The sequence below is a fragment of the Phalangium opilio genome, unplaced genomic scaffold (assembly GCF_054372755.1).
Source record: "Phalangium opilio isolate 3A_F unplaced genomic scaffold, DU_Popi_V2 ptg000002l_1, whole genome shotgun sequence".
Classification (NCBI taxonomy): Eukaryota; Metazoa; Arthropoda; class Arachnida; order Opiliones; family Phalangiidae; genus Phalangium; species Phalangium opilio.
In genome coordinates, this window is record NW_028324144.1 from 13,068,309 (window position 1) to 13,089,559 (window position 21,251).

General features: G+C 38.7%; 1 long non-coding RNA gene across 1 annotated transcript; it reads right to left on the reverse strand.

Moving 5' to 3' along the window:
• Nucleotides 1–222: 222 nt before the first annotated feature.
• LOC149719870 (uncharacterized) lies at nucleotides 223–11,240 on the reverse strand. The gene is made up of 2 exons (XR_016380407.1): nucleotides 10,587–11,240; nucleotides 223–484 (listed from the first exon to the last, which is right to left on the reverse strand). It is a non-coding gene; the product is annotated as an uncharacterized LOC149719870 (long non-coding RNA).
• Between the last annotated feature and the right edge of the window lie 10,011 nt (nucleotides 11,241–21,251).

Below are 21,251 nucleotides of genomic sequence, written 5' to 3' on the forward strand. Positions count from 1 at the left end.
TAGTTTTCACAAGTGTTTTCAATTTAACTTAAATTTTTTACAAGTATTTTTTATAAGTATTTTCATTTTTTTATATTTTTTACAAGTGTTTTAGTATTTTTTATATTTTTTACAAGTGTTTTAGTATTTTCATTTAGTTTTACAAGTATTTTCAATTTTTTACAAGTGTTTTAGTATTTTTAACTTAGTATTTTACAAGTACTTCAATTTTTTATAAGTACTTTAAATTTTTTTATAAATACGTTCGGTGCGCGTAAAATTATATTTGGCAGTACCGTTATTAAGCGCTGCTTCATGCGCTAACAATATTTTAGGACTGAGTTTAACTTTACGTACCGCGAGTGCAGCGTCTAGTATCTTGACTTTACAGTTTTTGAGAGTGGCTGTTTCTTCACACATTAAGGCAAACTCGTCCTTGTTGCGAGTAAACACGACTTTAAGGTCCACCCCGTTTAAGAGATATTCGGGAATATTAAACACGTCACTAAACACGGGTGTAAAAAATTCAATCACGGCCGATTTAGCAGTTTTAGCCATTCGGGCGACGAAACCTTTTTTTGAAAAGTCGTCGAACTTTCCGGCTTCGTCCTTTTCCCATCCGGCCATCATAAGGTGAGATGTTTTGGCCGCGGGTCCGTAATTTGAGACAGTTTCGATAAAAGTATTTTCATTTTTTTTTATATTTTTTTACAAGTGTTTTAGTATTTTTTTATAAGTATTTTCAATTTTTTTATAGGTACATTACTGTTTTATTGTTTTAGCATTAGTGTTTTAGTATATTTTTGTGTTTTAGTATATTTTTGTGTTTTAGTATTATTATTTAGGCCTATTCAGTTTTATTATTAGTATTTTGCGGTATTTGTATTTTTAAATTATCGCAATGGCCAACTCTAATGTAGAAATTGAACTCCCCATTGAAGTTGATAGTTTTTTAGTCGACTTTCCAGACTCGTTAGAAATAGCCTTTTTAAATGCCGATGACACGTTTATGGCAAACTATTCTACACCCCCGTCTATGTTTAACATTACCCCGCAGTCTAGGGCAAACCATAGCCCTCTTCATCCTTTGTCCCCTCTAGAAGAGGCGTTTCAAAACGACGACGTTTCTTTCTTAGATGGTTATACTACCCCTCCTATAGCTCCATCTCAGAACGAGTCAATGGATTTGGGGGAAGGACAGGTAGGGGGTGGGGTTCTTACTCCTCCACCTCCACCCCCATCTCCGCTAGTTGCACCACCAGGTGTAAACGTACTTTCTAGCGGGGTAGTGTCCTTCCCCAATTTTAATCTTGATGGATGGGAAATGGAAGTACAGTTTAACAATAACATCGTTGAATCTGTAAGCGACTTCCTAGAGTACGTTTTGGACGACTGTTTACCCGATGACATGATTGCAATTTCGATGACAAGCATTAATAATCCAGGCATTCAAACCGCAGACTTTAGTTTTAGAAGAAGGGATCAAATAGATATTGGATTCATACTAGAAGTAGTGGCTGATAAAGCCTATAATTCTGAAGGGGGTTCAAAGTTTTTTCTCGGTCCTATAGGAATAACCATACAGCGTGTGAGATTGCCCCAAGGCGCCTACCGATGCAAGGCTATTGGAATCTGTAGCTTCGAGACTTTTGCCAGGGAGAAGAAATGCATTGTTCAGATCAAGAACAACGATCGCCTATGTCTCCCTTATTCTCTAGTTTTTGCTAGAATACACAGGGATCATACATTGCATCCCCTTGACAAAAGCCTCGAGGCGGATTTCAAAACACTATGTCGTCCCACTATTAGGAAAAAAGCAGGAGAGAGGCTTAAAAAGATGGAGGAGGAATTAGCCTTGGCGGCGGAAATACCTTTGGACGAATGCTCGGGGGCGGGTGCTCTACCTAGATTTCAATCATACCTGTTTGATTACCAATTAATAGTTTTTACGGTTAGAGCAAACGTCCCCTACCGCATTTTCGGCGACCCTGATTTCATTATCGGAGCCGATGGTAATCCAAAGCCGAGGCTATACCTTTTTAACTATCAAAACCATTTTGACGTCATCACCAAACCTAAACCTCTCTTCAATTTTCATTATTTCTGCGAGAGGTGCCTTGTGGGCTATAACCATTTAAACTTGCACGCCGGCAATAAGTATTGTTATTCCTGCCAAAGGGCCGAAGATTGCGAGGGGGAAGAAATTAGATGCGGTACCTGCCATCGCGACTTTAGGGGGCAAGAATGTTTTGACGCCCATAAGGCTAGTGGAAGCAAAACCTTATCCGTTTGCCAAATGGTTTTTAATTGCCCCCGATTCGCGAAAACAATAGATATGGGGAAACGCAAGTCACCTCACAACTGCGGTGAAGTCTATTGCGTCATCTGCAATAAATTCAACCCACACCCCCACTATTGTTTCATGCAGGTTACCGACTCTAAAGCCCACCCTGCGGCTAAAAAAGCTAAGACCCATCCTTCGGTTACTATCTTTTATGATCTCGAATGTGTTCAAAATACCCCAGACCCTTCAAACCCTAATGCTTTCCTACACACTCCTATCTTATGTATTTCTCAAAAAATTTGTGATCAATGCATTCTCGAGAAATCCGATCAATTTACTTGCGCCACCTGCGGGCCTCGAGAACGGGTGTTTCTCGGGAATGATCCTGTTCTGGATTTTTTAAATTATCTTCAAGAATTCCACAATTCTCCCAAAATAACCGTTATAGCACATAATGCGAAGGGGTACGATTTACAATTTCTGTACAAAGCCATGTTAGCCATCAAAGCGTGGCGCCCTCAAGTGATAATGACGGGAACGAAGATTATGCAAATTCGATATGAGAATTTGACATTTATAGATAGTTTAAATTTCATCCCATCCCCCTTATCTAGCTTTGTTTCCACTTTTGGCTTAGACCCTAGTTTAAATAAGGGATATTTCCCGCACTTGCTCTTCAACTTTGTTCCCGAACACGTGTTTGATCCAAAAGATCCTACGAGTACAAATTATGTCTTGAGGGAAAGCATGCCTCTTTTAGAATCTTACGCGCCAGACAGGCTAACCGAAAAACAACGTTCGGTTTTAATTTCTTGGTACAACGAACAAGTTGAAGCCAAAAAAGGTTTCAACTATGTTGAAGAGTTGATACATTATTGCCGTTTGGACGTTAGGATTTTAAGAGAGGGGTGCTTAAAGTACAGGGAGATTTTTGAGAAGATTGCGGACGTTAACCCCTTTAACACTGCCGTGACAATTGCCGGGCTTTGTAACGCCGTTTTCAGGAAGGACCACCTAGCGCCAAATTCAATTGGAATTGTTCCACCTCACGGCTATAGAATGAAAGACCCTCAGTCTAAAGTAGCCATCGAGTGGTTGAGGTGGGAAGCCCATAAGCGCGGGGTCATTATTAAGTCGGCTTTTAACGGTTCTGAACCTAAAATTTTGAACATTAAAGTCGACGGGCTTCTAGTAGACGATCTTGGCGCAGATCAAAAGGTCGTCTACCAATTTCAAGGTTGTTTTTGGCATGGGTGTAGAGCCTGTTTCCCGGTAAACAGAGACCTGGTTTTGCACGGTGACGTCACCCAAACTTTACACTCCCGCTATACTGATACTTTGAACTGCAATAAGAGGCTTAGGGAGCTGGGGTATAAGGTAATCGAAATGTGGGAATGCGTATTCCACAAATTGAGGGAGCAAAAGCCCGAAATTAACACCTTTCTCTCTTCCATTCATGTCCAAATCGATGCGTGGGAACCACTTAATCCCCGTAACGCATTTTTCGGGGGACGTACTTCAGCTCTATGTCTTCATCACAAGGTTAAGCCGGGAGAGGAGATTCGATATGTCGACGTCACTAGTCTATATCCGTGGTGTAACAAATACGGTAAACTACCTTACGGCCACCCTACGATCTTGACAGACAACTTCCCACCCATTAACGAGATTGAAGGTTTTATTAAACTGGATATCCTGCCCCCTCGTAACCTCTTCCACCCAGTTTTACCCCAAAAGATCGGGGGGAAATTGTGCTTTGCCCTGTGTCAGCTGTGCGCTGAAAACAAATATCAAGGGGATTGCACACATTCCGACGAGGAAAGAGTTATTAGGGGGACGTTTGTGGCGGATGAAGTCCATTTAGCGGTTAGAAAGGGTTACGTGGTTGTTAAAATCCACGAGGCCTGGTCGTACAAAATATCTCAGTACGACCCCGTAACTAAATCAGGCGGGCTTTTTAACAATTACGTCAACTGCTTTCTGAAGCTAAAACAGGAGAGTAGCGGCTGGCCTTCTGACGTAGTAACCCAAGCGCAGAAAGACCAATACGTAGCCGAGTACTACGAAAAGGAAGGGGTAAAACTTGATCCTAGCTGTATCGAGAAGAACGCTGGCAAGCGTACCATCGCCAAACTGTGTTTGAATTCGTTTTGGGGCAAATTTGGTGAGAGGACTCGGCTTGACAAGGTTGAAGTCTTTGATGATCCACAGAAGTTCTTTAACTTGTTCTATGACCCAGCAATTGAGGTCAAGACGTTGATACCAGTTAGCGACGACATTTGCGTTGCTAAGTGGTGTTATATCAACGAGATTGACCCAATTAATAAAAATGTCAGTGTTCCGATCGCAGCCTACACCACGGCCATGGCTCGGATTAAGCTTTATTCCTACTTAGACCGCTTGGGTGAGTCTGTTCTATATACAGACACTGATTCGATACTGTACGTTTACACACCAGGGGGCGTAGAAATCGAAACTGGGAATTTCCTCGGTGAAATGACCAATGAGCTTGAAAAGTACGGACCCCAGGCCTACATCGAAGAATATGCGAGTGGTGGATGTAAGAACTACGCATACCGAGTTATGAACCCTGATACCGGATCGACAGCCGTCGAGATGAAGGTTAAGGGGTTCCGACTTAACCATACCACCAAAGATTTGGTTAACATGGATAGGTTAATGGGGCTTATAGGCATTTACGAACCGCCGGCGGAACCAATCCAAGTACCAATCCCCAAGCAAATACGCCGAAAAGCTGATCACACTGTTATAAGTGTCGACCAGTCCAAGGTTTACAGAACTGTGGTGGATAAGGTCAGATTGATTGAAGATTTCCGCACGCTACCTTACGGTTATCGAGTTTGAGCACATTCGACAGTATCTGTTTCTGTGAGGGGTCTCTTCTTTATTTATTTATTTATTTATTTATTTATTTATTTATTTATCTAGTCAGTCCCTGTGATATTTATTTATTTATATATTTATTTATCAAGTCGGCATGTATATAAAGTCTAGCCATATTGTTTTTTGATCAATATTATCAATTAGTCATTTTCGTCTCGGTGAAATGTCATGTGATTAACTAATTTTTTCGTCAATGCTTCCTTAAATATCCCATGTATTTTCGAAATTGCAATTGTTCATTTCCGTGTCGATCTCTTCTATATATATATATATATATATATATATATACAAACACTTTACAATCTTTATCTCATTCGTTCGTTGAAAGCCAAAGTGTAAGGTCATGTATCCATTCTACCATCCTTTTAACATGGTGATAGCAGGCCCGTCTCAAAGCGGGAAAACTCAATTAGTTTTAAAAATATTAGAGAACAGGGAAGCCATGTTTTCCCCTAATATAAGCGAAATACATTGGTTCTACGGTGAATGGCAACCTTTTTTCGAAAGTTTGAGAAAATTTGTGGTTTTCAAACAAGGTATGCCAGATTTATCAGAATATACAGGCGGTAAGCCTTGCCTTTTAATCATTGATGACTTGATGACCGAGAACAAAGGAGAAGTTGGTTCTCTTTTTACCAAGGGAACGCATCATCGCAACTTGAGCGTGATTTATATCGTTCAAAACGTATTCCATCGATCCAAAGACTCTAGAGATATTTCTTTGAACGCTCATCATCTTATACTTATGAAATCTCCTAGAGACAAATTGCAAAGTTCAATAATAGCTAGACAAATGTTTGCCGATAAATGGCGTTTCGCTGTCGACGCCTACCGTGACGCTACTAGTTTACCTTTCGGATATTTATTATTCGATCTACACCAAAGATGCCCCGAGAATCATAGACTTAGGACAGGAATATTTCCCGACAACCCTTGCGAAGTTTACATCCCCAAATAATTATAATAGCAGATGGGTGTTTAGCCATCTCTTCATTTAGTCACTATGCCTTATGCCGTTCGGTCACAAAGAAATTTGCTCTCCGTTATTGCCAAATCCCCTCGAAAACAACGTAGAATAATTTTACGTAACGCCAAGAAGCCCTTAATTGACGCAATCGCAGAGTGTGTTGAAAATACTTTACACGGTAACGTTAAATTAACTAAAAGTCAAAAAGCTAGATTAGCTAGGCATTCCGCAAAGCTTAGAAAAATTGCTAATAAGAGAATATCTTGGAAAACAAAACGTGATATATTAGTTCAGGAAGGTGGTAGTTTCTTTTCTTTCCTTTTCCCTCTAGTTTCCTCTATTATCGGCGCTATAACAGGAGGTAGTCAGTAAAATATGCAGTACGCTCAGAAAATGCTCCTTGTCCCTAGCTCTACCTTTAAAAGCGACCCCTTTCCACACCCCCAACAACAAGTAGTTTCGGAATTGGACAATGAAATGAATGTTATTTTAGCTCGTAAAGATTTAGACGAAGCTTCAAAATGGCGCTTATACGAACAGACTGTACAGAGATATAATAATTTACATAATATCGCTAGGCAACCTATACCCACGGTCCCCCAACCAACATCCAACTATTTTAACTTGGCTTGGTTAGACGATATCCCCCTTAAATATATAGGGCATGTACATAGTATCGTTGATCAGATTTCAACTAACCCTGAAAAGCTTAGGTGGACAGATAGTGGGGAAGTTATAGTTAATGATTCATTAATACCCGGCTCGAATATTAGAGATATAGCTTTAGAATTTGTCAAGCCTTCCTCTAACAAAGACCCAAAACCTAGAGGTTTTTACGCATTTACAAACCTACTTTCTAGTTTTTCCCCTCTAACTTCGTATACAATACCCCAACAAATTAAAATCAAAAGAACTAGAGCTCCCAAAGTTAGTGTCAAGGTAGCAGCTAAAAAACTTAAATCTGAGAATAGTCTTGAGGCATCAGCTAAAAAACTTAAATCTGAGAAAAGTCTTAAGACAGCAGCTAAAAAACTTAAAACTGAGTCTCCGAAATGGGTAGCGTACGTAAAATCTCCAAAATTTTAGAAGGTATCTACTTTAACCCTTCCCACCCTGCCAGTTTCGGGGGTGCTGAAAAATTATATTTAGCAGTGAAATTAAAGGGTATTAGTAAGAAACAGGTACTAGATTGGTTAAAGGGAAAAGACGCGTACACTCTACATAAGAGAGTTTTTAGAAAGTTTAAAAGAAACAAGGTGGTTGTAACTAACATAGGAGATCAATATCAGGCGGATTTGAACAACATGCGTTCTTTGAGTCAGTACAACGACGGGTACAAATACATATTAACCGTAATAGATTGCTTTAGCAGAAAAGCCTGGGCCGTACCTTTAAAATCCAAAAGCGGTGTTGAAACGGTTGAGGCTTTTAAGTCTGTCTTTAGAGAGAGGGTTCCTAGGAAACTACAAACGGATAAGGGTACTGAATTTAGAAATTCCCAATTACAAGGATACTTGAAGGAGAAAGGGGTTATATTTTTTACAACTGAGAATGACGATATAAAAGCGTGTATGGTAGAATGATTAAATCAAACTTTAAAGTCACGCATGTACAGGTATTTTACAGAAAAGAATACCAATAGATATATAGATGTTCTAGATGACGTGGTTAAGGCTTACAATAACTCGGTGCATTCCGCGATAAAAATGACTCCTTTGGAAGTTACTGGTATCAATGTCCTTCAGGTTTTTAAAAATGTATACGGAAAGTACTTTAGCGAAAGGAAAGTTTACGGGAAAAATTTAAAGGTGGGCGAATACGTCCGAGTAAGTAGAAATAAGATGATTTTTGAAAAAGGGTACGAGCGAAATTACACAATAGAGGTTTTTAAAATAGTGGGAAAAATTGACAGACGCCCTCCGGTATTCAAACTAGAAGATTTAAACGGGGAACCAATAAAGGGGGTGTTTTACGGGATGGAACTTCAGTCGGTAGCTAGACCCGAGACGTACAAGATCGAGAAAGTTATTCGTAAGCGGACTAGGAGAGGACAAAAGGAGCTCTTTGTAAAGTGGCTAGGCTATCCCCCTTCTATGAATTCTTGGATTCCGGCTAAAGATGCAGTCTCCCTTTTACCTAACGCTCCCCAGCAACGCTAGCATGAAAATTTATGACAACAACAAGACGTCTTCGTACACTACCAAGTTGCCCCAGGCTATAGAGCTGATCGGGGATGACTGGGAGGTTGCTCTAGTAGAAGTTTTGTACCCAATGTCCTTTTTTAACATACCCAGTGAGGAAGGTCACGTGCAGGTGGTCTCGCATGAAAATAAAAAAGGTCGGGACGGAAAATCAAAGCCTATTGTTAAAGCCGAGGCCTTTATAGTTCCCGGGGGTTATTACAAATCATTAGAAGCCCTACTTAAACAAATAGCTTCCGGGTTAAACGGCTTTCAATACGGTTCAAAGTTTAAATTTGATTCGGATCCCCTCTCTGATTACATTTCTTTAACTATTCAACCTAACGGTATCTTGGCTCTTTCTCCCACTTTGAAAAGGATATTAGGATTTAAAACCCCAAAAGGTCAAAGTACGTCTTTCTCTTGCCCTTCGGATAAAACCAGCCAATCGTATAGAAGCTCTGTTCCCGCTAACTTAAATTATTATGTTCCCGACCAATTGTTTATTTATTCCGATATAGTAGCTAATGAATTTATAGGCGATACGGTAGCCCCGCTACTTCGTATAGTAGGCGTAGACAGCGAAAAACCTCACGGTTCGACTATAACTAAATCATTTAACTCTCCCCATTACGTTAAAGTTGCTAAACGTTACTTTCATACTATAGACATTGATATAAGGAATAGTTTAGGCCAAGCCGCGTCATTCGAGTTTGGAACGTCGACCTGTAAACTACACTTTAGACCATGCCAAAACCCCAAACATTAGAGTCTCGTTGCGAGTATAGGAGGTATTATTTAGATCAGGTAGGGGGTGGAGGGGTGTCAAAAGTATTTGTCGGGACCCCCCACCAAAAAGGACACGGAATTGGGAGCGCCCTGAAAGGGTTATTTAGATGGGCACGCCCCTTATTAATTAGAGGTGCAAAGTATCTGGCACCTAGAGCCATTAGTACGGGACAAAAGATTCTTGGTGACGTAATGCAAGGTCAGAATGTGAAAAGTGCAGCGAAAAAGAGATTGCAGGAAACTTATGAGAACATGACTGCTGCACAGCAAGGTTCAGGATTAAAGATAAAGAGACGCAAAGTTAAACGCCTGTCAGTTTATCACCGTCATTCAAAGCAGACGCCACGCGATATATTTAGCTCCTGAAAAAAGTCATGTTTTCTCTCCAAGCTCTTAAGAGTGAATTGGACATTTTTGCCCCTGTGCCGATTCAAACTAGTGTCGAACATGCTCAAGGTGTATGGGCCAAACCCTTGGCGGCCATTGGTGATAGCTCTACCCTCGAATACCTCATCTCGGGCAATGGAGATAGCTACATCGATGTAGCCCACACCATGCATTACAACAAAGTCAAAATCACCAACGAAGATGGAAGTGATCTTCCTGATGCCGCCGTGGTAGCTTTCGTAAACAACGCTGGCCACGCATTGTGGAGAACTTGCGATGTTTTCTTGAACAATACCCGAGTTTCTTCAGCCGCTCAAAACTACGCCTTCACTTCTTTTATCGAAACTGTCTCAAATTACGGACCCGCGGCCAAAACATCTCACCTTATGATGGCCGGATGGGAAAAGGACGAAGCCGGAAAGTTCGACGACTTTTCAAATAAAGGTTTCGTCGCTCGAATGGCTAAAACTGCTAAATCGGCCGTGATTGAATTTTTTACACCCGTGTTTAGTGACGTGTTTAATATTCCCGAATATCTCTTAAACGGGGTGGACCTTAAAGTCGTGTTTACTCGCAACAAGGACGAGTTTGCCTTAATGTGTGAAGAAACAGCCACTCTCAAAAACTGTAAAGTCAAGATACTAGACGCTGCACTCGCGGTACGTAAAGTTAAACTCAGTCCTAAAATATTGTTAGCGCATGAAGCAGCGCTTAATAACGGTACTGCCAAATATAATTTTACGCGCACCGAACGTATTTATAAAACAATTTAAAGTACTTATAAAAAATTGAAGTACTTGTAAAATACTAAGTTAAAAATACTAAAACACTTGTAAAAAATTGAAAATACTTGTAAAACTAAATGAAAATACTAAAACACTTGTAAAAAATATAAAAAATTGAAAATACTTATAAAAAATACTAAAACACTTGTAAAAAATATAAAAAAATGAAAATACTTATAAAAAATACTTGTAAAAAATTTAAGTTAAATTGAAAACACTTGTGAAAACTAAGTTAAAATACTAAGAGTCAAATACCAATACTAACAGTTAAAAATACTAAAGCACTAGGATATGGGCACGGAATAACTCACAAGTTTTGTTTGGGAGCAGAAGATTTCTTGGCTTGCATCAACAGCGGTCAGAAGTAAACTGATAAGTAGCCTAGACTGATCCGCCCTTTTATACTTTCGTGATACAATTAGAAAAAAAAATAGATCCCCCTCAATGTCATAAACATGTCTTAACACGTTTGGGCTAGTCATAAAACACTCTAAATATAAATTCCATTGATAACAATACAACTGTTTCGACCACGCCCCCTTTTAAGGTACTAAAGCACCTGGTGTGGGGTCCAATTAAAGAATTGACAAAATAAATTCTTTTGTTCAAGTTCAGCCCCTTTTAAAGGCCATAGAAGTCTTGAAATGACCCAGAAAGACAAAGGGAATAGATGCTTTTGTTCAAGTTCAGCCCCCCTTTTCAAGGTCATAAACCAACCTGTGGGGTGGCCCAATCAAAGAAAAATAAATTCCCACGCATCTCAGGGACCCGAGGTCATTCCCCCCCCCCCATCCCTAAAAGCCATAAATAATTTTGAGGAACTCTCAAGACTGAAAATAGGAATGATTTTGATAAATTTAGTTAGAATTTATTTCAACGCTTTAAACATTTGAAATGTTTTTTTTCAAATGACGCTTTTCGTGTCAGTCAATTGCCACGTACATGAATGATTTCGTGTCGGTGGATTATTCAATTTCACATGTATTCCTAGGGGATTTTAAAAAATTTAAATGACGCGTTTCGTGTGTGTACAATGCAATGTAAATTATCAAAAACGTTTTACTTTTAACACGAAATGTGTTGAGAAAAGCTAAGTAACACCCTACACTATCACCACTGAAAAGGTTTTGTCAAGACTGTAGTAGGTATAATAGTATTACAAAGAACAAATTAAGGAAAAAAATTATATTAAATGAGTTACATTTCAAGTTTTTGACTGGTTCTTTTATAATTTATAAAACGTAATAAGGTATGGAATATATTACAACAATTGGATCTAACTTTCATGTCGCAAAAGTTCTTGATTAAACATTTCAATTATAGCTTTCTCGAGATTAACACGTTTAATTCTTAGTACAATATCGTCATTCGGAGTAAGTGTTGTTGGTATGGGTTGAGTTGGCGGAATGACTTTTTCTTTCTCCCACTCTTCTTGAGGGACATCTCTGTACTTTCTGTTTGGCGGCATGTCTTTAGTCAATGGGTTTTGGATGAATATAGGTATGTTATTTGTTGGTAATCCTTGAAGTAGTGGACAGTCTGCCTTGAATTTCTGATGCTCTTCGAAAACATTGTCGTTAGGTTCCCATCCTCGTAGCGTTAAGTCACAAAAATGGCATTTAACAGCGTCCGTCCCCGAACTTAAATAGTAAAACCCATGACGGGCTAGTTCTGACGGTTTTACAAACGTACTCGCAAATGCGCCAAACGTTTCTAGACGGGTAATTTCTCGATTCATCTTATCCTGGAGGTGTCTAACAATCAAATGAGGTCCTGACCAAATCAGACGCTATTTATATCCCCAAATAAGGGGATGAAAGGTTAGATTGTAATGGACGCGGTTACTAAGCAGACGTTAATTCGCGAAGCTCTTTTAAAGCCAGGGAAAATACTGGCCGTTACTTTCATCCTAGTAACTGTATTTCTAGTTGAATTTGCATTTTGGTATTTTAAAAATATTACTTTAATTTCGGGTAACGCAACAAAGACATAACATGTTGAGACTTGTCAGGATAGTGCCTTAGGGGCAAACACCTGGAAACAATTAAATGTTTCGTGGTAGGAAGAGTCACCGACTAACAAAGCAATAAATCCGAAAATAGATTCAATTCATAACAATACAACTGATTCGACCATACCCCTAAACCCATTAAAACACGTCTTTATAGTAAAAATAAAAACGGATGGGGATAAATTCTTTTGTTCAAGTTCTGCCCCTTTTTATGGCCATAGACCCGTCTGACCATGGTTACGTATAAATATTACGTATAAATAAAAAGCCGATGGAATGTCTTAACACGTTTGTGTGAGTCATAAATCACTCAGATTCCATTGATATACAAAAGGTTTACCCTCGCCCCCCTTTAAGGTACTAAACCATCGCGACTTTAGGGGGTGGTATGTAGCCCATAAAGGGCAATAAAAAAAGAAAAGCACCAGTCAATATACCCTCAGGCTAATTATCAAGTACGCACTCAAGAAAATCACGCAATAAAAATCATTCAGTCGTCAGCTTTTAAACCGTAAGGACCTGCCGTAAGAATGCCCACCAAGATCATAGATTACCGCGTGAACGCCCGTGTTAGACTTGGGGCTGATTGCTATGCCGTTTTCGGTGTAAATGGATTCGAGCCAAGCTTACTTTTGACAAAGAAGGACGGGACTATTGTTATAATCTCGGAAGACGTTTTGAAGGAATTTATGGAGGAGTGGACGGAGATCTATTCAGCTTTGGAGACTGGCGACCTGGGTAATTATCGTTACTTGAACTTGAAAATAAAAATAACCGTTATGGAGGGGAGTATAGTATTCGACGATGGCAGCGTATTCACTCTAACAAAGGCCGAGGCAGGGAAACTGAACGAGAAATTTAGTTTTATGAGATTTCACTTCAAGCTTTTAAACGATCAAGCCGAAGTTATTAAATGCATGTACGAAGCTATTGTAAAACGCATGAATGATATATATCAAAAATATTATGTAAGTCGCGGTACTATGTCTCACAATGATTACGACCGTGTAAAAAATTTCCTAGCGGCGTGTATAGTTCCTTCGAGCATTTTCGAAGATTTTTGTAACTTGGTTCGTGACAAAAACTTGACGCGTAAACTACAATTATATAATTTATTCTACATTTGCTTAAATAACGACGCGTACATTCGCGAATTAATTGGAATTGATTGTGTTCATTAAAGGTTTTTGACTAAAATTCGATTCTTAATAATAATAAGCCTAGAATAACCTAGCATAAGCCTATCTTTCAGGATCTACCATAGCATAAGCCTATCCCTACAGGTATCAGCCACGTGACGTCATCAAAAATTAGCCGTGACGTCATCAAGAAAACCACCACCAGGTGGCTCAAAATTCAAATTTCCCGCCAGCACCATCACGTGACGTCATCAATTCCCCCCCATCTCCTCCCCTCCAACACCATCACGTGACGTCATCAATTCCCCCCCATACCCCCCCACCCCAGGGATGGCTTTATTACCCGGGTTTTACCCCCCCCCCTGAAAGGGGGGAAAGAAGGGGGGTAAAACCTGGGTTATAAGGCCGTCCTTACTCTCTTATATCTAGGAAAATAAGTTTGTAGTAGTAGACCTCTTGACACGGAAAGGTAAAATTTTGGTTTTTCCAACTTGTTATCGTTTATTTTTATCTCTAAAATGTCGGGGTGATGGGTGTGGGGTATATCTTAATCTATGGGGTCGGATACTTTTGAATTTTTATCTGTAGGGTCGGATACTTATGAATTTGTATGTTTGAGGTTTTCATATTTATTTCCTTTTTATTTATGTGCTAATTATATAGAAAACGATTTTCCCCGTTTCCTACCGCGCTCCTCATGTGTTTCGTTCTCGTTCGGTAGCTATCGCCATCTATGTTATGTTTGACTGGAACGTTTTGCGGTTAATTCAAATGTGGGTTTAGATAGAGCTAAGATAGTGTTAAATGAGCGTTAAGCGTTTGATCATTTTACCATTGCTAAAGGTAATTCGAGGAGATAATCACTAAAATGGGTAATCATTAGAACTAAACTTTCCCCTGCAACAAAAATCAACTGCGGGGACAGTACGAGTTTTAACTAGCTGGACGGTTTTTTGGATAACCTGATTTGTGACCTAACACCGTACCCTACGATGTGAAATGTCCGCCCAGATAAGTGTCTTGCTATCCCAACGTTTACTACGGTTGATTGCAAAATTCACTTAATGGATACAAAATCGGTAAGCGAATGGACTAGAAATTTGCAATCAAACGGTCTGAAAATCAGCTGGCGAATGGATTCAAAATTGGTAGTCTAGTGGACACGAAATTGGTAGTATAGAGGACACGAAATTTGCAAGCAAACTGTCAGAAAATCGGCAAGCGGATGGACAAGAAATCAACTGGTAAACGGTTACGAAATCGCAAGGTGAATAGACGCAAAATTGGCTTGCGGATGGACAACATAACGGCTGGCTAATGGACACGATATCGGCTGGCGAATGAACACGATATCGGCTTGCGGATGGACAACATAACGGCTGGCTAATGGACACGATATCGGCTGGCGAATGAACACGATATCGGCTGGAGAATGGACACGATATCGGCTGGGGAATGGACACGATATCGGCTAGGGAATGGACACGATATCGGCTGGGGAAAGGACACGATATCGGTTGGGGAATGGACACGATATCGGCTGGCGAATGGACACGATATCGGCTGGCGAATGGACACGATATCGGCTGGCGAATGGGCACGATATCGGCTGGCGAATGGACACGATATCGGCAGGTGAATGGACACGATATCGGCTGGCGAATGGACACGATATCGGCTGGCGAATGGACACGATATCGGCTGGCGAATGGACACGATATAGGCTGGGGAAATGGACGGTTCCAAACCATTCGGTCGAAAAATTAATTCGGAGGCCCCATTCGACCGAACTCCCGCACTTTTGGCGACTTTCGAAAAGTGGTAAATAGCTTCAAATGACTGCACTTAACGAAAGTGTTCATTGCTATTTAATCTCCGATAATATAGAGTAGCAAAGAGTTATATTTTCAAACGATTTGAGGCTTATCTAAATATAAGGGAAAGATGAAATTAGCCATAATTCGTAACATTTTCTTTGATATTATTGTAAAATCATGCTTATAAAATAAATTTATATTTAAATCTGGGTAAATTAACACGTTACAGTTAGTTGTTGAGATATAATGGCTTTTTAAAGAAAGTTTTTCTTGTAGTTCAAATTTACTTCAGCAGAATCGTGGAACTTTAGTGGAGAATAAGTTTCGTTATTATTTGGATTTTCTAAACCTTTATTTCAACCGATATTCCTACACTTTGGGCCGTTCACGAAGAGTGTGGGAGTCGTGATCACTTGACGAGCATGCCGCTATCCATTGTCATTAAAGGAAACCACAGATTTCCATAAACTTTTATCATTTAAATAAAATAAGAGAAGTTTAGAATGAAAAACGGAGCAAATTGAAGAAGTCAAACGTTGACATGATATAGATACAATTCAGGTAAATTCCAACAAGCTCGACGACGTTGGAAACTCAAAAATAGAGCAGCTAGCAGATTGTTACATTGCAAGTCTAAATCTATTACGCGCGAAGCTTAATGGACTGTCTGATTAGAGTTCTGAAATAAGGAAGTCATAGACTTATTATGGGAGAGCCAGGGGAATGTCCCATTACAAGATAAAACCAAAGAAGTCAGGGACTAAAATAAGGAATAAAATAAAAACAAATGGCACCTAAAACATCTAATAACAATACTATTAATGGATATCAGATACTGAAATGTAGAGAAGCCGGCGGACTGTCTCATGACGATCGTCATGAGACAGTCCGCCTTTTTAAGTCTCGCATTTTCAGTTTCAGTATGGTTATGACACAGTCCGCCGGCTTCTCTATATTAAGTCTCGCATTTTCAGTTTCAGTCTGGTTGTGAGACAGTCCGCCGGCTTCTCTATATCAAGTCTCGAACTTTCAGTTTTAGTCTGGTTATGTGACAGTCCGCCGGCTACTTTGTATTAAGTGTGGCGCGTTCAAGTTATACTCTTGTTTAGTTAAACGTGCGAGACTTAGAGAAGCCGGCGGACTGTCTCATAACAAGACTAATACTTGAATGAGCGAGACTTAATATAGAAAAGCTGGCGCACTGTCTCAAAACATGAGTATAACTTGAACGCGCCACACTTAATACAGAGAAGCCAGCGGACTGTCTCATAACGAGACTAAAACCGAAAATGCGAGACTTGATATAGTAAAACCAGCGGAGTCTCATAAACAGACTAAAACTGAAAATGCGAGGCTTAATATGGAGAAGCCGGAGGACTGTCTCATAACCAGACTAAAACTGAAAATGCGAGACTTAACATAGTCAAGCCGGCGGACTGTCTCTTAACCAAACTTAAACTGAAAAGGCGAGATTTGATATAGTAAAACCAGCGGACTGTCTCATAAACAGACTAAAACTGAAAATGCTAGGCTTAATATAGTCAAGTCGGCTGTCACATAACAAGATTAAAACTTGATCGTTCCAGAGTTAAAATAGAGAAGCCAGCGGACTGTCTCATAACCAGACTAAAAATGAAAATGCGACTCTTAATACAGAGAAGTCAGCGGACTGTCTCATAACAAGACTAAACCTGAAAATGCGAGACATAATATAGTCAAGCCGGCGGACTGTCCCATATCAAGATTAGAATTTGATCTTGCCAGAGTTAAAATTGAGAAGCCTGCGGACTGTCTCATAACCAGACTAAAACTGAAAATCCGAGACTAAATATAGTCAAGCCGGCGGAATGTTTCAAAACAAGACTAAAACTTGGTCGCGCCTGATTTAATATAATCTAGAGTAAGAAAAACAGGCTAAGTTTAGAGCATTCGGAAGACTGTCAATCGACTTATAAAATTAGTGATAATAATGGACTGTTTACATTATTGCTATTCGGCATGTGTTTACGTGTATTATCAGTCCCGAGTTTTTAGGACACCTAGCGAACACACGGACTGTTAAAAGACTGTACTGTGGAGCCCATGTGCTACTGGGGTTCTCTTTCAAAAGTTTCTGGGCATAAGTTCTTGTTAGAAATTCATAAGATGCAATAAGTGTGCAACGGCGTAAGTCAATGTTGTAAACTCATCCAGGGGATTATCACTAAAACTATCAGTTCTTCGATTCGCCGGAATATTAGAATTACAGCATAAGTAGATTTATACGGTTATAATTTAATCACCGTTTAGAGTAGGGCATCGAGGGGCTATTAACTCAGATTTTATGCACGGTAAATCATTTAAGCATTGAAAAAGTTAGCGCTATTCATTCATTAGGGTAAGGTATAGAGGGGTTATCCACTCATTAGGGTAGGGTATAGAGGGGCTATTCACTCGTGGCTACTATCACGAGTCCTTGGACTGTCTTGTTTTGTTTTTGTTTTACTACGCCTCGATGCCCAAAGTTAGTGTTTCTGCCATATAAAATAAACGAAAGGAGTAGCAGACCAGCAGCGCAGAGCCGCGGTGAAACCAACTTCAAGTTTTTACCGTTCGGGCTCGTTTTAGCTGTTAGCTGTTATTTTCAGTTGTGAACATTGTTACCGGCTTTCATTTTTTTCATTTCATTTTTAGGCTTTCCATCAGTAGCTTTGAACGTCAGTTGTAAATTAGGACCTCAGACCATAATCGCATTATATTAAAAAGTCTTGGTTTGCCCAAGCCTTAAAAACAAAATGATAAGAGTTTTTCCAGTTGTCTGAAGCTGGGATATTATTTTTTTTTTCTATTGAATTTTAAAGACAATCCGTATTTTACTACTCTTTAGAATTTAATTCAATCACCTGATTTTACTGCTAAAGGATTAGTTTCCTATAAATTAATTGAAATAAAAAATTACTTATCTCAGATTTTTCAAGAACAATTCCCTTCATAGGCAAAGCTTAGATTATTATTATTATTATTATTTTCTTAAAACATTTTATCATGAAATTTTTTTCGTTTCAATGGAGAACGTACTTTAATTTTCAAATAATACTCTCATTAATAATGCATTATATGCGGTCTTTTCGAATACAAAAGGGGGCTGTTATCACCTTTCTTATATTTGATAAAGGTGTTCGTTTCTTCTTTAAGCACAGTCACAATTATTGAACTGTGTATATCCGTACTTGTGGGGAATATTTTAGAAGTGTTGGTTGAGTTGCTATTTAGTTGACAACATTATGAAAACTTGATGTGTTTAAAACCTTTCGAAAGGAAAATTCTCGGAAATTAAAAAAGAAAGAGTCAATTTGATTAAATTTACACGATGTCCCTCAAAATAATAAATGCGTGATAAAATCTTTCAGGAAAATGGAATTGTTGTGGAAAAATCTGAGATAAGTAATTTTTTATTTCAATTAATTAATAGGAAACTAATCCATTAGCAGTAAAAGCAGGTGATTGAATTAAATTTTAAAGAGTAGTAAAATACGGATTGTCTTTAAAATTCAATAGAAAAAAAATAATATCCCAGCTTCAGACAACTGGAAAAACTCTTATCGTTTTGTTTTTAAGGCTTGGGCAAACCAAGTCTTTTTAATATAATATCTGTTCCTTCAGCCTTAGTTTGTATTAATCTATTATAAAAATAATAATATGATTATGCTTGTCAAACGTCATTAATTCGATGTTCCAGTAAGATGTTTGTGAGCATATTGGCTCACTCCAAGTGCCTCTCATTATTTTATGGGAAAGATTAAAATTTTAAATCATTTGGCAGGGGAGTGGAAAATTAATTCACAATTGGTAGGCGGGTGGTAACTTATTTCATATAAAAAGGCGGTTGGTGACTCAATTAAGTTTAGTTGACCTTTTTGTATAGATTTAAAAAAAGTTATTTCTAAACCACGCGCCAGCACGCGCACATTTCATTGAAAGTTTGTTATTTAAGAATTTTCCCTTATATATACTAAGATTCTTCATCAAAAATAGACAACGAGCTTTCCAAGACTGGAACCTGCAATGTTTTGCCTCGAATGCAAACGCGTTATCCATTACGCCACAAGCCCGTACTTCGTAACAAAAAAATTATCCAAACATTGTATTTATAGGATTTTTTCATTTATGTTGAATAAAAGATCTGTAAAAATGAACACCGAGCTTGCCAGGACTCGAACCTGCAATCTTCTGCTCCGTAGGCAGACGCGTTATCCTATGCGCCACAAAGCCGATGGAGGCTGAACAAAATGCTATGAATACAGTGTAATATATGTAACGGTTTTACCATGATTTATAAATTAATTAAAATAAAATACTTAGAATTAATTGTTCTTAATCAAACTTCAGAAGTTCAACATTCAATAGTTCCTTGATAATTCAAAAGTGTTTCGAACCTTAACTTCGCAGTTGTTTCTGAGTTATTCGATGGAGTGGACCACCAAAAATCCCACGCTTTTTCTATGGGACGCTAAGCCTAAAATCTGTGAATTATTTCTTTAACATTACGGGGGGTGTGGGTTCTTATCTAGAAGGGCCTACCGGCCCTCTGGAATAACGCCCTACCTTTTGGTTAACAAAATTCTCGTGGCACGCCCCATGTCTCGCGCCACAATTGTCACATTGCGCAATTTTTTTGAAATCTTGCGATAAATTTATTCAACACGGAGCGTGCTACGAGAAAATTGTTAGTAAAAGCCAGGGCGCTACGCAATTGGTTTGAGGTCCTAATTTAAAATTATCAATGAAATTTCAAATTAATTGTAGTTTTAAAATCGTTCGGTGTTATTTCCTGGTTGTTTCACTATGCAGATTGGCCTTATAGAAAATTCAATAAAAAATTACCTTATTTTCCACTTCACCATCCCTTTAATAAACGTCTGATTTGTTTCAAAGTATTGCGCCACAATTTAAAACGATCTAACTATCAATAATGTGAATAACTAACGACGAAAATACATAATATTAATTATATTTATTTTAGTATTTAAGATAATTTTGTTTCTCAACTCAAATTTAATTCAGAAAGAGTTAAACAGCAGTCTATGTGTTTGTCTGGGTGTGTCCGCCGTTGTTACAATGCTTTAGCAGTTCGCCTTGTGTTGATGCGTAAAGAAATCCTACAGAACCTTAATATTCTCTTTTCCACAATATAAAGTGAATATCTGGAAATATTTTTCGTAAATACGATGCCTTTAGTAGTTTTGTAGCTTTAAAACTCTGTTTCATTTTGATATTCCAAGGATTTTTTTTAATTTTATTAATTGAAATGGCTGTTTATATATTACTTAAACTATACTACATCTGTATATAGAATAATCCTTGCTTTAAAGATTAGAAGAAGAAAGCTTGGGCCTTGACTCTTTCGGGTAAATCAAGTGTTATCCGTAATAGGCTAAGTTAACTAAAGAGTAAATAATTGAGACCTGAGGTGAAGTGAACTATGGGCTTTGATTTTCGTGTCTGTTATGAAGGGACATTAACGGTTCAGAGTGACCCGAAAGTTAAATACACGTTTAAATAATCAGGTTTAGATTTTATAATAGAAGAAAGCATCATGGTGGCAATTAGATCAGTGAAAGGGCTAATCGTAATCGGGTTATAGCTTGTTATGGTGCACATTGACTTTCAGCAGAAGTGGATCATCTTACAGCTCCCTAGAAGTACAGGACGATATAACATAGCTGTGCATCAGCATTGTCTCCCAGCACAGAAGTTTAAAGGGTATATGCGAAACGCAGCGGCGAATTTGTGAACTAAACCAAAGGAATGATTTTGGCGCGAAAGAAATTTTTAATAAGCGGGGCAAGCAAACGGAAGTAAGCGGTAGCCAATGAGGAAAGGGTTTGAGAGAGAAGAGCGCAGAAGGAAACAAGTTGTTCCATACTAAGTGTTGGGTTGTAAATATTATAGTAGAAGTCCACTTTATTTTTCCGATTTTAAAAAATAACTGGCGGTCTATAGGTATTTCGCGCAATTTTTAAACGCTTG